The sequence below is a fragment of the Lepisma saccharinum genome, chromosome 8 (assembly GCF_977018435.1).
Source record: "Lepisma saccharinum chromosome 8, izLepSacc3.1, whole genome shotgun sequence".
NCBI classification, from domain to species: Eukaryota; Metazoa; Arthropoda; class Insecta; order Zygentoma; family Lepismatidae; genus Lepisma; species Lepisma saccharinum.
In genome coordinates, this window is record NC_139236.1 from 45614736 (window position 1) to 45631261 (window position 16526).

Consider the following 16526-nt stretch of genomic DNA (forward strand, 5'->3'; position numbering starts at 1 on the left):
ACATATTGAACAGTACCGGAATTTTTCTTCCCAGAAAAATAGCACAAGCAATATATACATACTTACATATATATAGTTGGTTGATTGGTTGATTTGGTGTATTAAGTCCACTTTATGCACAGTAAGGCTAATCGGGACTGGACCTACAGTTTAGAGTGAGGTCCGAACCACTATGTGCCTGCACCGGGTATCAAACCAGGGACCCCTTGATCACAAGGCGACGACGCAACCACTGCGCCATCGGGAGACTCATATATATATATATATATATATACGTGTATATATATATATACACACACACACACACGTATATCCATATACAGGGAGGTTATTGCAGCATGACACCGCAATAGCGTCGGCCGCTTGCCGGCCCAGTCATGCAACAGGTGCCGGCAAATTGCGTAACAGATAGCCCGTTACACAAACCGCTTGTTTTGTAATGTTTCCACTTTTCACAATTATAGTTACAATTACAACTTAAATAAGCACGTACCTTGTCGTAAGGATGCTGGAAAAGGTGTCCTCTAAAATACAAATATTTCTGGCACTTTATTTTTGACATGTAATCTTTCTTAGACACCGCGAGAGCGTCGGCAGCTTACCGGCCTTGTCATGCATCAGGTGCCGCCAAATTGCGTAACAGATAGTCCGTAACAGAAACAGCATCGCGGCGCATAAAGCAAACCGAAAGTGTAAAATTATTGTTTTGTGAAATAACTCGGCCATTCAATTCGAACCAAGCTTCGTCTGAAAATATGATTAATTCTGGATTTACTCTGCCAGCAACAATATTATCCAGCATCCAGTTACAGAATCGAACTCTAGTCGCGTGATCGCGCGGTTGCAATTCATGAACCACTGTAATTTTGTAGGGTTTTAATCTAAGTAATTTAGTGGCATCTCGTGCTGAGGATTTTGAAATGCCTGTTTCCTGAGCAAGCCGACGGAGGGATTTTTTTGTAGTATGTTCAAGTCGTTCAACAATTTCGTCTAGCTTTTCTTCCGTAAGAACACATCGTCTGGAAACACGTTTCTTAGGTTCAAGAGATCCTGTCTCTCGTAATCTTTTAACGAGGTTGTAAACAGTATGTCTGTCCGGAACAGGATTGCCAGGAAATTTTCTTGCGAATCGCCTGACTACTTTTCTGCAAGAGTTCGTTTTCACGTAAGTATCGTACATAAAAACTCTTTGTTCAAGACTATATTTGTTTGGCGGCATAACTAATGAATGAATAACAATTAACACACGATAAAGCACTAGCACTGAACAACACGAGTACTGATAAACGCAAACCGACGTGAACACGTCTAAACAACTGGTAGCCGACAGCTGTCGCATTCGCGTAGTATCGAGAGGCTTCTCGAGGCTTACCACTACTCCGATAAGCCGCTGACGCTCTTGCGACATCTGAGGAATTTCGCTTCTAGCGTCGGCTCTATAGACACTGGATGGACCAAATTTTGAGGGAAGCACAACAAAAGACTACTCTATGAGGATATGTAATGCTCCTGCCGCAACTTTGAAAAAAAAAATATGGAAATTACGACGTTCAGAAATTTTGCGTAATTACGGGGAAAATAGAACTTTGGGATTTGGCCCCCGTTTCCCCCTGGACTCACAATTGTCGGAATTTACATAAAATGTTGCTTTTTGTTCATTCTTACATTTAGAATTTAAATTTCTTAAAAAAATGCAGTTGTTGAGCAGTTATAGCCTTTTATATTCAGTTTATCCCATAGTAGCAAAAGGGGAAAGTGCTTATTTCAAATGGCGCTCTCAGAAAGAAAAACGCACACAGTGTATGATCGCTACTTTACTTCAAAAATATTCACACGTTAAAATTAAGTGACACTGTTAAATAATTCGTTTATCTGCGCTTTCGTTTTGCATAATAATGTATACGTAACCTCCCCCCTCGAAAATCTTGGGCACGCCACTGACTCTAGTGTTCAAAAGGATTAATCTTGTGTTATCTGCAAAATAAGAGTCACGGTTTTGTTTATTGGAAGGCAAGACAAGAATGAAAAATTGAATCCTTTATGTTGGATGAGTCATTGCTGTCAGAAGCGATATGGGCAGAAATAAAGTGCAAGAAATATTTGTATTTTAGAGGACACCTTTTCCAGCATCCTTGCGGCAAGGTACGTGCTTATTTAAGTTGTAATTGTAACTATAATTGTGAAAAGTGGAAACATTACAAAACAAGCGGTTTGTGTAACGGGCTATCTGTTACGCAATTTGCCGGCACCTGTTGCATGACTGGGCCGGCAAGCGGCCGACGCTATTGCGGTGTCATGCTGCAATAACCTCCCTGTATATGCACATATAGACTGGTCCTTTTCCAAGTAATGTTCCTCAATGAAGACTCCCCCTACCTCAGATCCGATCCTGGTTGGTCACTCCTTCACAGAGGCCATCAGAGCCTGGGAAAGGGGTCTCACTTATCGCACAACACTTGAACAACCTTGTGTTCTGACGTCACGGGAGAAAGCTTTTTAATTTTAGGCTAAATGTCTACGTTGTTAGGTTAGGCTAGCTATTCTTAGTTATCTTAGCCTAAATAATAATTATTATAATTTTTCATTGTATTTATGCTAATGGAACCTAACCTAACAGGCCTAACCTAACCTTGTAGGCATTCCTCATCTGACGTCAGAACATAAGGTAGCAAAACTGTTGTTCGAAGAGGAAGACCCTTGGGAAAGACGAGTTGGCTTTCCCGATTCGATTGTTTACCTGAAAATCTCCTGTGAACTGTCTCTCTTTTACAAAATATGAAGAAACAAAGCAATAACGTAAATCTAGTGTCAAGGATGGAGCCAAAATACCGTGCCTCTCCTTTCCAACACATGCCTGCAGGGTTTGCAAAAACATTTTCAATGCCAGTTCTATATTTAAACTCGGAGAATATTGCAAACTCGAGCGAGCTCCGTCAAATACTGCGTGGGTTCGCTAGTGTGTCTTGCACACGACTACCATGTGACCCCTCTGCATCTGTGTAGTGACGGAGCGGTCTACGTAATAAGCAGCAAAATGCGTGTTGCCGGTTGACGGTTAGGAAGGTAAGTGATACTCTGGGAGTTTTGTTTAATATCCTTTTAACGTGAGTGTTTTGTTCATCAGAGTTTCACTATTATGAATTAACAGAATGAAATGGGGGGGGGGGTCTGCTTAATATAATTTCTGTTGTCGATTTAATTTATGTTGCTTTTCTGCCAGACTTGACTAACCACGACGATGACAATGGATGTTGGTAAGATGTATAGGGACAATCACAAGCACATGTGGGGGAAGTGGTTAGCACAGAGCGCCACGACACCAGGGGTCCCAGGTTCGAATACCGGCCTGTGTATGGGTCGTTCCGATACTAGGGAGGACCCACTCTGTCAATTCGCCGAGGCCCCGCGCCAGATAAAAATAATAGTGTGCGGTTTATTATGAGTTAATAGGCCGCTGATGTTTCCAAATAAGTAACTAATATGATTTGTTTTTGTTGTTCTGATATAATTGAACAGGAACGACTTGAGATGATCGGACCCCTCTCTGATTTTCTTCTTATTTGGCATACTCACTAATTGAGGCCTCCTCATCACGAATCTGAATTTAAAATTTGTCGGAAACTTCTAGAGATTGCAAAATAAGCGAAAATAAGGCGTTAGTTTTCGGAATGGAAACCGTCGATTTTGGCGATTTTTTTTTGTTTCAGAAGCAAATATATATATTCCTGATACTAGCACGACACCAAATTTTAACTATGTTTGCCTAACCTAACCGAAACTAACCTAACCACGCGCCAATGGTTCGCAAATATTTGCAATTTCTAGATCCTGATACTACCTTGACACGAAATTTTAACTATGTTTGCCTAACCTAATCGAAACTAACCTAACCACGTGCCAATGGTTCGTGGGGCTAGCGCCAATGGTTCATGAGGCTAGCGTCAATGGTTCGCAATTTCTAGAAGTTTCCGACAAATTTTAACTTCAGATTCGTGATTAGGAGGCCTCAATTAGTGACTGTCAAATATGAAGAAAATCGGAGAGAGGTCCAGTCATCTCAAGTTATACCATTGAACATATTGAAAAAAACAAACTGAAATGATATTCTAAACGGCGTACTACATAAAAATCGTGTTCAAATATTGCTTTACTTTGCTTCTCTGCCACTTTTGGCTAATCGCGAAGATGATGATGATGAAACCAGTGGCGGCGATTAGGGGGCTAGGGGGTAAGGTGCCCCCCACTCTTTGCCAATTTTGCCCCCGCATTATGCTAACCCTTAGATACGAGGAAAAGTAAACCCCCACCCAGTTTTGGCACTTTGGCTCCTACTTTTGGAACCCAATCGCCGCCACTGGATGAAACTGATGAAGGGACGCTCACAAAGAACACCAATGCCCTGGCGTCGTGGAACGTTGTGCTACCCACTCTACCACAAAGGTTGGCTAGGTATGGGCGTTCTTTGTGAACGTCCCTTCATTAGTTTCATCACTCATCCTCATCTTCGTGATTAGCCAAAAGTGGCAGAAAAGCAAAGTAAAATAAACTAAATCAATCGGTCATTTAATCTCTTACGTCTGTACGTCTCGTTATTTTTTTTCTGGTGCTCTCACTGCTGTCTCTCGTATAGTGCTATCACAATATACGAAAGCTCTCCTCCCCCTGCATTAGACCGTGCTATGAAGGCACAGGGTGCTCCAAAATTCTGCATAACATCTCCACTCTCCGTCCGACTTTACCTACCCTTCCCCTGTTCACGTTACGCCCAGGTTCCAGGCGCGATTAATGATAGCCTGGGCAAGCCTCAGAGCGAAGAGTTAGTGGTAACTATGTGGTTTGGTAATCATGGGGCTCAGGGTTCGATCTCCGAGGAAGGGACATTGCACAGTTGTTCGAGAACCAGTTTAAGCTGTAGGTCCAGTCCCGATTAGCCCACCTGAGCAAAACGTGGACTTGAACGTCGCGGGGGTTATCGAACGTGAGTCTCCCGCATGACAGACAGATGTCGTACCGACTGCACCATAGTGGCTTCTACAAGTTTACTTTTGAGGTATGTTTATTCAAAATGTCTTGCAGTGTTCTCATACAACAAATAAGGTACGTGAACCCAATATGGCCTACCTAAGGTTTGCATTTGTTTCTAATGGTGTACAAAGTCAGAATAGTAAAACTAGTGGCAAGATTCAAGTGAGGGAATATTTCTGTACGTTTACTGAAAATTGGAGTCCGTTCCAAATAATAACATGGGCGCAGTGAAGATTTTGTTTAAAAGTAACGTTTAGGCCACATTGGGTACATATGTGGCCTAGTAATATATTTTCTTTTTTCGCATCAAAAAATGCAACAGAAATTGTAAGGAAAGTACCACAATGTTATTTTCATAGGTAGATACGTTTATTTATATGCTTACGTTTTATTTACATAATGACTTCATGAGATTACACAAGGAAATAACATCGTTTAGCAACCAATAAACAAGGAAGTCACGTGTCATAATTTGTCACCAGAGACCAGGCCCGTACCCAGGGGAGGGGCCATGCCCCCTCCCCCTTCTCGAGCCATGAATTTTTTTGATATGAACCTATAAAAAGCTACTAAAACAACCGACGATTTTTCAAACTTGTAAAAATTTGAATTTTGTCCTTGCATAAATGAATATGTTTGTTGGGTAGAGAGGCAGTTTTCAGAAGTGTACAATCTGCGATATTGGGTGCTTTTAGGTTTATAATCATTGATGCAAGGCTACAAGCAGTGGCGGCGATCGGAGGGTCATGGGGAGGGGGAGTACCCTTCACTATTTCCACTGTTGCTCCTGAACTACCGAGACCCGGTGGAGACACATAGTGATTCGGATCCCACATTAAACTGTAGTTTCAGTCCAAATTAGTCTATCTGTGCATAAAAGTGGACCAAGAACAGAAACTCAAACTTGTATACTAAGAAAAAGTAAATTGTCCATGCCCCCCAGTTTTGGCAGCCAATCGCCGCTACTGGCTACCAGGTGAAAATGTATCTCTCTCTCTCTCTCTCTTTATATACGAAGGATCGTAGCGGGCTATGGGTTAACTCATATTTAGAATCCTTTATTGTAATAATACATAATTGCTAATGCGTATGATTTAATTTGAAAATATATTCTATTCTAAACATAGATTTATCGTGGCTGTCCAATGGTTCTGGGATGAGCAAATAGAAGACATTTGAAAACATTTTTAATTTGCTAAACTCAGAACTATCCGAATACTTCTGACCAGTATCAGCGATTGGGTGCCAGAACTGGGGAAGAGGGGGGGGGGGGGTAAAGACAGTTAGTTTCTCTTGGTAGACAAGTATTAAGAGGGCATAGTACGGGTGCATAAGTGGCAAAAAGTATATATATATATATAACACGAATCTGGCCCCTCCCTAAAAAAAATCCTTGGTACGGACCTGCCAGAGACCACATCACCGTCTCGGCACATAAAAGATTCTTTTTCATCTTTAGTGACTCTCACACACAATACGTGAACATAAGAGTAACAAATGTCACATTTGCGCATATCTTCCACGATATATTTCTATGTAGGCCATATTGATTCCACCTTGCATAGTGTTTTTTCCTTCCTTATAACCAGGACTTTGGATTACATTCTAAACTAAGTAAATTTTTGTAAAGTACGAATTATGAGCTATCATAATATGTACTAGAGATATAAACACCTATCACTAAAAAGGTCTAGTAACTTAACTATGCAATATTAGATCACATACAACACAATCACTAGGTCCAGCGATTTTACCTCTTTGTCCACAAGTTACTATACTATAAGCGCAATCAACAGGTTCAATCACGTCATTCGGACAGTCTATATAACATACTACCGTCATCTGTTGAATTAACCTTGTAACTACACAGCATTCCTTGACATTCGCTATGAGACTAGGTGGCAAGCGGCCCGGCGTCAGCGCTTGTCTTTCCCGGCGAACGGGGTCCGCGACAGTCGCTAGAGTCGGCTATTAGAATTACAGTTTTCATATTGTGTACTAACCTTGACTACAGAAGGTGTTGAAAATGATGTCCCTCTGCTGTAACACATTCCTGACATCTCCGAAGGAAATCGGTATTTACACGTGCAAGTTCGTCTACTGTAATTCTCCCGATTTATCGTACAATACTCTCTTTTAACTCACTGATGGTGTGCGGATTGCCTTTATATACTTTATTTTTTAGATTTAAGAGTTTTAGCGGCTCTAAATGCTGTGGTTTTTGAAACACCCGTTTCTTGTGAGAGGCGGCGGATAGATTTCCGAGGAGACTGTTCTAACCTTTGTCCTATCTCATCGAGTTTTTCCTCAGTAAGTACACGTGGGTTTTTCTTTCCACTTTTATTCAGAACTGACCCTGTTACTCTAAACTTTTTACGAGGTTTAACATAGTGGTCCTATGTGGAACGGGAACACCAGGAAATCTCGTTGCAAAACGTCGTCGCACTTCTCCACAATTTCTCTTTCCGAAGTAACACTCGACAAGATAAATCCTTTGTTGTAATGTAAACTTTTGTGGTGCCATATTAAGCCACAATCTTCAACACACGAACACGACACAAGACAACTTCCGAGGGAGGATTATACTGTCAGTCTGCAACGTCAACAGCAAGGGAAAGAGAGCGAAGGCAGGGAGAGCGAAAAAAACAGACTGTAGCGTGCCACTGTCGCGGACCCCGTTCACCGTGAAAGACAAGCTCTGACGCCGGGCCGCTTGCCGCCGAGTTTCGTAGCGAATGTCAGGGAATACTCTGTACTTGGAAACAACAAATAGGCCATATTGGGTTCAGATACCTTATTATCTGTATGACTAACAGTTCCGTAATTTCAATTCTTCTCGCGAAGATTTTATATACTATTAGCAGCAAAAGTACCACTTTCTCACTTTCAAAGTATTGACGAATACTGAAAAATAATCATGATAATTTATGAATTCTCAGAGAAAACTTTCTCTCTCTGATTTAGAATTAATTGAGAAATGTAATATCTGGGATCAGGGTGCGAAATCACTGCAGATTGGTGGTGGTGGGGGGGAAGGAGCAGACAGACACTATATATATATATATATATATATATATATATATATATATATATATATATATATATATATATATATATAAATAAATATAAAATGTCATTAAATAATCAAATTATATTATAAAATATACAATATATTATATCGACTGTCTTTCTTTCAAAATGTAATTGCAAATTGAAGATTTTGATGTAGTACTGATGCTATGAACAATGATTTGCGTAAGAGAGGAGGGACAAAAATTAATAGCTAGACATAATAAGAACATAATAGTTTCCTGTATAAAATTCACATATAAGTGCTATTACGTGTTTTACTAATATATTTATATACTTCGTGGTTGCTAACGAAAGGCGGTGAGAAATGGGGAAGAAATAAGTCGGTATAATTTCTGTGTTCTGGGGATTGGTGGATTCAGTGTCCTAAGATATGAGGCTCTTTGTTGTCCGTTCTTTTTGTATATTATCGCTATTATTCCAGTCAAGTATATTCGAAACCCAAACTAATTGTTTATTTTCGTTGTTGAAACAAAAACTCTCCCCCCCCCCTAGAAGAGTTTGGTGGGGGAGAAATTTCAGGACAAGATTGTTGGTGGGAATAATCGAGTTTCCTCCACCTTCAGCTCGAACAATGAACGTATACTTAATAAAAAACAAAAAAAAAAAAAAAAACTGGGTAATCCTAGATGTGCTCACAGTGGAGGTGTTATGCTAGGTCGTATAGAAGGACAGCATGAAATGAGTGAGCAGCAGGTGAAAGCCACATGTAATACATACGCACACAAAATTACACATTAGGTCTAAAAGAGCATTTGTTTATTTTTACGTTTTTGTCAGAGCTAGTTTCCGTGAAGGAGGGGCCAGCGTCAAGTGCTGCTTGGCCGAAGGCCTGGTTATCCTTGTGTTGGTCCCATCATCTGTTTCATCATTTACCATGCAGAACAAAAAAAGGAACTTCCTTGCTGAGAGCAAGCGGCATCCTCCTACACACCAGGCACCCCTATCTTTCCCTCATAGAATTTAATTCACAACTTTTAGGCCAGGCAAGTGTTGAAAGGAGTCCGGAACAACATTGACCCAGATATGGACGATCTTGTCCCAGTTTGCAATGAAAAATTGATGTACTAAGCAAGGAGTGTTTTCTTCTAAGTGGAAAATGGTATAAGCATATGCAACGTTCATAGCTGAAAGACATCTTTGTTGTCGAGAACAAGCATTTTCTTCCTTTCCTTACATCTTCTGTTTATACTGTCTCTCTCTCACTGGGTATAATACATACATACTTACTCAATCTCTCTCTCTCTCTCTCGTCTTGTAATCAATGGTCCCGGGTTCGATTCCGGGTGCAGGTACATTGGGCAGTGGTTCGGATTGCACTTTAAACTGTATGTCCAGTCTCGATTAGCCTGTTTGTGCATGAAGTGAACACCCCACCCCCAAATGAAATGATCCGCACACCGAGTTGGAGAATTTCCCTCCGTGAAGAAGATAACTGGGCTTCGTCCTCGTGCCAAGTGATACCAAGGTAACCGTATGGCGGCTGGAACTATTCCAGCCACGGTCTCTCTTCACAAACAACTGACTCATTCGATACGAACGAACAATGTCACGTAGAATCCTGCCAGGTTGCTTTATAGTACAGACCTCATTCAACAGATGAATCGTGCCATTGTTGTCATTCAGGATAAACAGAGCTCTGGCATTGCTAACAACAATATACATTTGATCTTGCTTTGTTGTATCCCGCAGTATTTCAGACACTTTCGTCTCTTGATGATTTTTAGCGCCTCCCCGATGGCGCCTTGTAATCAAGGGGTCCCGGGTTTGATACCCGGTGGAGGTACATAGTGATTCGGATCCCACTTTAAGCTGTAGGTCCAGTCCGGATTAGCCTTACTGTGCATTGGAGGCACATGGCACAGTGGTTCGGATCCCACTTTAAACTGTAGGTCCAGTCCCGATTAGCCTTACTGTGCATAAAGTGGACTTGAAACACCAACTCAATCAAACAAAATATTGATATTTATTTCTCTGTCTTTTCCAACCCGCCCCCTTCCCCATCGAGGGTTGTAGTGGAGAGTATAGGGCGCATACCCTCTCGTTGATGCTACTCATCAGCGTATATCATCTATTACAATCAGGGTGGGTGCGGGGCCTGGTACATACAATATTAAAAATCAAAATTTATCAGATTCTTGTTCCTTAGTCTGAAGTACAGGTGCTCTATGTAATAATAACATAAACATTATTATATTTAATTTATATACATTTCGTATTATTATCTAAGAGCAATAAGCACAACCTATTGAAAGTTAAAACTGAGGATTATGTGAGGTTAATAAAAATCTCAAAATTATTGTTTGATTTCAATTCTGATGTACTCCTGGTGGGACGTTTATTATTTAGTTCTAACACTGCGTGTGTTCAATATCAAACTGTTACTTTAATTATAAAAGTGGCAATATTTAATCATATCCAATAACATAATTCTCTCTTTTTTTACTTTTCATTGGATTTTGACGCTTTAGTGAATTTACATTCATTCATATGAATTAATAATTTTTCACACCATGATTTCATTTTATAAGTAAACGAACAATACATATTAACTATTTTTACACAAATATTTGAACACGATTTTCATGTACTTTGTTTAGAGAATGATTTCCGTAATTCTGGATATCTTTAAGTATGTCAAAATAATCCACGATTGCAGGCTATACCAGATTAGTTACTTAATTGCAAGCATTAGCGTCCTATGAACTCGTAATATTATCGTACACAAGAAAATATTTTTATCAGCGCTGGGGTTCCCCCTGAGGTGCGGGGCCTCGGACGAGTTGCTACCCCCTAGGGCCAGCTCGGGCTTCAATCCGTATACTTCTTCTTTCGTCTCTTCTTATTTATGTAATTTCACCATTACTATAGTGATTACGCTCAAATACTTCTGGTTTCATATGATTGGAAACATAATGTTGAGAAGGGGAGAGTAATAATGAATAATGCGCGTCAATATTTTATCACTATCATTGAACTAAAATAATACTATATAAATGCGCCCAATGTGTGCAGGTAGTTTTAGCAGAAACTTTGTTAGCTTGATTGATATTTTTGTGCAGATCTTGAGTAAAATTAGTTCTCCAAAGTAGCGAAATCATTTGACAAGTCTGATACTTCAGTGTCCATGCTACTGATAGCAGTGGTGCGTTCAGGATTTGTGGGAGGGATATGGCCGTAGCAAGAAACCTGTTATGAACGGTCGGCCCTAATACCTCTCCGAGATCCCCAGCTTTCACCCCTTAATTTGCACTCGTGGTTTTATGTCTTGCACTTCTTGTGGAAGTAAGATGATTGCAGAGGAAAGACTTGATTGAAGCAGACCCGTGATTGCGTAACAGAAGTAGTCATGCGGGGTGGAAGACTTGTCTGAAGGATTCAAAGCAATTTGATCCAAGCGTAAGCACCATGATCAAGTACACTCGGGCAATGATTTCCCCGTTGCGCAAGGCCAGGATCTTACTAAACCATTAGGCTACAGCTTTGTAATCGGACCAACACGGAACATGTTGTAATTTAGTAACAGAAAGACTGCTTGTTTCTAGGTGGTCTACAAGGAAAACAGGCATAATAACAATCAAGAGTGCTAATGGCATATTGTCATTATTTATTGTTAGCTGTCCACTTAGAAATTGCAATTGCAATTTCTTTACGCCGGAAGAGAAGCTGAATATTACATTCAATTCGATTTCAAACTTTAAGGCTTGAATTGCACATTCAGCTTAGTGCAGGAAGAGGGAAGGAGGGTGTTATGTATAATCACCAGCAATAAAAATGTGATACCTAGACACTGAAATTTCGTTGTGTGTTTCCTAACTCTAGGACAAAAGCTGAAGTTTCTACTCGAGATTTGAGCTCATGGATGTGACATCTATCGAGAGATCGTGGAACTACTCTTTTTTTGGGGATGATCTACCCTCCGTGGCGTAGTGGTTGGCATAGTGCGCTACGACGCCAAGGGTCTCGGGTTCGAATCCCGGCATGAGTGTTCTTTGTGAGTGGCGCTTCATCAATTTCATCATGTCGTCACTCATCCTCATAACTCATAACTCTGGGGTTCATCCAGTCTCTAAAGTGGGTAGGCGACAGGTGCCGACCACATCATCACTCTTTGCAGTGATTCAAAGGATTGAATCCCCAAAATAATACCAAAATAGCAGAGGAAAAGATTTCGCGAGATTTTTCAACCTATCTTTAATCAGAAAAAAGTTATATCTGCATGATTGTGACAAATATATCATTTTCCAGGCGTAGGAAACTGTCAGAATGCACCTAACGCTTGAGGAACTCATCGAGATCGTACTACTTGTAGAGGGTGTTAAGGAACGTTTGAATCACACTGAATATTAATAGAATATAGAATAATAATAGAATATTAATAGAATTCTATTTATTAATCTAGAATTCTATTCTATTAATAGAATATTAATATAAATTAATAGAACACAGGAAAAATAACAGAATTTACGGAAGCTTCCTTCTGTGCTGGGTCTGGATAGTAATGTGCGAGTGTCACTACCCCTGTGAAGTTGGCCCGACCCATTCGCGTTGCCCACTTCAAAACTAGTCAGGACGTTAGTTCTTCGTTAGTTCTCGATAGTTCTCATAAAATTTTCGTTAGTTCCGAAAATACATAAAAACTATTAAGGAAATAAATGGGTCGGGCCAACTTCACACTTTTTCGACCCATATTCAAATTCGAACCGAAAACCATCCAGATCGATTGATTTTCGTTAGTTCCCGTTAGTTCTCATAAAATTTTCGTTAGTTCTCAAAATTTATCCAATTTATTCGCCGAACAAAAAATGGAGGTAATTTGCAGTTTTCCAGTTTTCACACGGAAATTTTATCAAAAAATGGTCCGTATTGGTAGAATATAGAGAGTATGAGTCAATTTTGTTGAAACTTTAGTCATTTTATGAAATTTATACAATTTATTCACTGAATAAATGCTTAGACGAAATGTGTTGTCCTGAACGGCCAAATTCCGTTGCCCACCTCCAACCTAGTCAGGACGTTAGTTCTTCGTTAGTTCTCGATAATTCTCCTAAAATTTTCGTTAGTTCTCAAAATTTATCCAATTTATTCGCCGATTAGAAAATGGAAGCAATTTGAAATGTCCCAATTTTGACACGGAATTTTTCTCAAAAAATGGTCCCCATTGGTAGATTGTAGAGAGTATTTGTCAATTTTGTTGAAACTTTAGTCATTTTATCAAATTTATCCAATTTATTCACTGAATAAATGCTTAGACGAAATGTGTTGTCCTGAACGGGCAAATTTCGTTGTCCACCTCAAACCTAGTCAGGATGTTAGTTCCTCGGCAGTTCTCGATAGTTTTTATAAAATTTTCGTTAGTTCCGAAAATACATAAAAACTATTAAGGAAATAAATGGGTCGGGCCAACTTCACACTTTTTCGACCCATATTCAAATTCGAACCGAAAACCATCCAGATCGATTGATTTTCGTTAGTTCCCGTTAGTTCTCCTAAAATTTTCGTTAGTTCTCAAAATTTATCCAATTTATTCGCCGAACAAAAAATGGAGGTAATTTGCAGTTTTCCAGTTTTCACACGGAAATTTTATCAAAAAATGGTCCGTATTGGTAGAATGTAGAGAGTATGAGTCAATTTTGTTGAAACTTTAGTCATTTTATGAAATTTATCCAATTTATTCACTGAATAAATGCTTAGACGAAATGTGTTGTCCTGAACGGCCAAATTCCGTTGCCCACCTCCAACCTAGTCAGGACGTTAGTTCTTCGTTAGTTCTCGATAGTTCTCCTAAAATTTTCGTTAGTTCTCAAAATTTATCAAATTTATTCGCCGATTAGAAAATGGAAGCAATTTGAAATTTCCCAATTTTGACACGGAATTTTTCTCAAAAAATGGTCCGTATTGGTAGAATGTAGAGAGTATGGGTCAATTTTGTTGAAACTTTAGTCATTTTATCAAATTTATCCAATTTATTCACTGAATAAATGCTTAGACGAAATGTGTTGTCCTGAACGGCCAAATTTCGTTGCCCACCTCAAACCTAGTCAGGACGTTAGTTCCTCGGCAGTTCTCGATAGTTTTTATAAAATTTTCGTTAGTTCCGAAAATACATAAAAACTATTAAGGAAATAAATGGGTCGGACCAACTTCACACTTTTTCGACCCATATTCAAATTCGAACCGAAAACCATCCAGATCGATTGATTTTCGTTAGTTCCCGTTAGTTCTCCTAAAATTTTCGTTAGTTCTCAAAATTTATCAAATTTATTCGCCGATTAGAAAATGGAAGCAATTTGAAATTTCCCAAGTTTGACACGGAACTTTTCTCAAAAAATGGTCCGTATTGGTAGAATGTAGAGAGTATGGGTCAATTTTGTTGAAACTTTAGTCATTTTATCAAATTTATCCAATTTATTCACTGAATAAATGCTTAGACGAAATGTGTTGTCCTGAACGGGCAAATTTCGTTGCCCACCTCAAACCTAGTCAGGACGTTAGTTCCTCGGCAGTTCTCGATAGTTTTTATAAAATTTTCGTTAGTTCCGAAAATACATAAAAACTATTAAGGAAATAAATGGGTCGGGCCAACTTCACACTTTTTCGACCCATATTCAAATTCGAACCGAAAACCATCCAGATCGATTGATTTTCGTTAGTTCCCGTTAGTTCTCCTAAAATTTTCGTTAGTTCTCAAAATTTATCCAATTTATTCGCCGAACAAAAAATGGAGGTAATTTGCAGTTTTCCAGTTTTCACACGGAAATTTTATCAAAAAATGGTCCGTATTGGTAGAATGTAGAGAGTATGAGTCAATTTTGTTGAAACTTTAGTCATTTTATGAAATTTATCCAATTTATTCACTGAATAAATGCTTAGACGAAATGTGTTGTCCTGAACGGCCAAATTCCGTTGCCCACCTCCAACCTAGTCAGGACGTTAGTTCTTCGTTAGTTCTCGATAGTTCTCCTAAAATTTTCGTTAGTTCTCAAAATTTATCAAATTTATTCGCCGATTAGAAAATGGAAGCAATTTGAAATTTCCCAATTTTGACACGGAATTTTTCTCAAAAAATGGTCCGTATTGGTAGAATGTAGAGAGTATGGGTCAATTTTGTTGAAACTTTAGTCATTTTATCAAATTTATCCAATTTATTCACTGAATAAATGCTTAGACGAAATGTGTTGTCCTGAACGGCCAAATTTCGTTGCCCACCTCAAACCTGGTCAGGACGTTAGTTCCTCGGCAGTTCTCGATAGTTTTTATAAAATTTTCTTTAGTTCCGAAAATACATAGAAACTATTAAGGAAATAAATGGGTCACACTTTTTCGACCCATATTCAAATTCGAACCGAAAACCATCCAGATCGATTGATTTTCGTTAGTTCCCGTTAGTTCTCATAAAATTTTCGTTAGTTCTCAAAATTTATCCAATTTATTCGCCGAACAAAAAATGGAGGTAATTTGCAGTTTTCCAGTTTTCACACGGAAATTTTATCAAAAAATGGTCCGTATTGGTAGAATGTAGAGAGTATGAGTCAATTTTGTTGAAACTTTAGTCATTTTATGAAATTTATCCAATTTATTCACTGAATAAATGCTTAGACGAAATGTGTTGTCCTGAACGGCCAAATTCCGTTGCCCACCTCCAACCTAGTCAGGACGTTAGTTCTTCGTTCGTTCTCGATAATTCTCCTAAAATTTTCGTTAGTTCTCAAAATTTATCCAATTTATTCGCCGATTAGAAAATGGAAGCAATTTGAAATGTCCCAATTTTGACACGGAATTTTTCTCAAAAAATGGTCCCCATTGGTAGATTGTAGAGAGTATTTGTCAATTTTGTTGAAACTTTAGTCATTTAGCCAAATTTCGTTGCCCACCTCAAACCTAGTCAGGACGTTAGTTCCTCGGCAGTTCTCGATAGTTTTTATAAAATTTTCGTTAGTTCCGAAAATACATGGAAACTATTAAGGAAATAAATGGGTTGGGCCAACTTCACACTTTTTCGACCCATATTCAAATTCGAACCGAAAACCATCCAGATCGATTGATTTTCGTTAGTTCCCGTTAGTTCTCATAAAATTTTCGTTAGTTCTCAAAATTTATCCAATTTATTCGCCGAACAAAAAATGGAAGCAATTTGAAATTTCCCAATTTTGACACGGAATTTTTCTCAAAAAATGGTCCGTATTGGTAGAATGTAGAGAGTATGGGTCAATTTTGTTGAAACTTTAGTCATTTTATCAAATTTATCCAATTTATTCACTGAATAAATGCTTAGACAAAATGTGTTGGCCTGAGCGGCCAAATTCCGTTGCCCACCTCAAACCTAGTCAGGACGTTAGTTCTTCGTTAGTTCTCGATAGTTCTCGTAAAATTTTCGTCAGTTCTCAAAATTTATCCAATTTATTCGCCGA

At 39.0% G+C, this 16526-nt stretch overlaps 1 protein-coding gene across 1 annotated transcript in view; it reads left to right on the forward strand.

The window, feature by feature from the left end:
- Positions 1-2999: 2999 nt before the first annotated feature.
- The window catches only part of LOC145990982 (proton-coupled amino acid transporter-like protein acs), a 163650-nt gene continuing 150123 nt past the window's right edge, over positions 3000-16526 (forward strand). The window contains exon 1 of the mRNA XM_083126592.1: positions 3000-3063. The gene's annotated coding sequence lies outside the window, so the exon portion shown is untranslated. The remainder of the gene's footprint in view (positions 3064-16526) is intronic.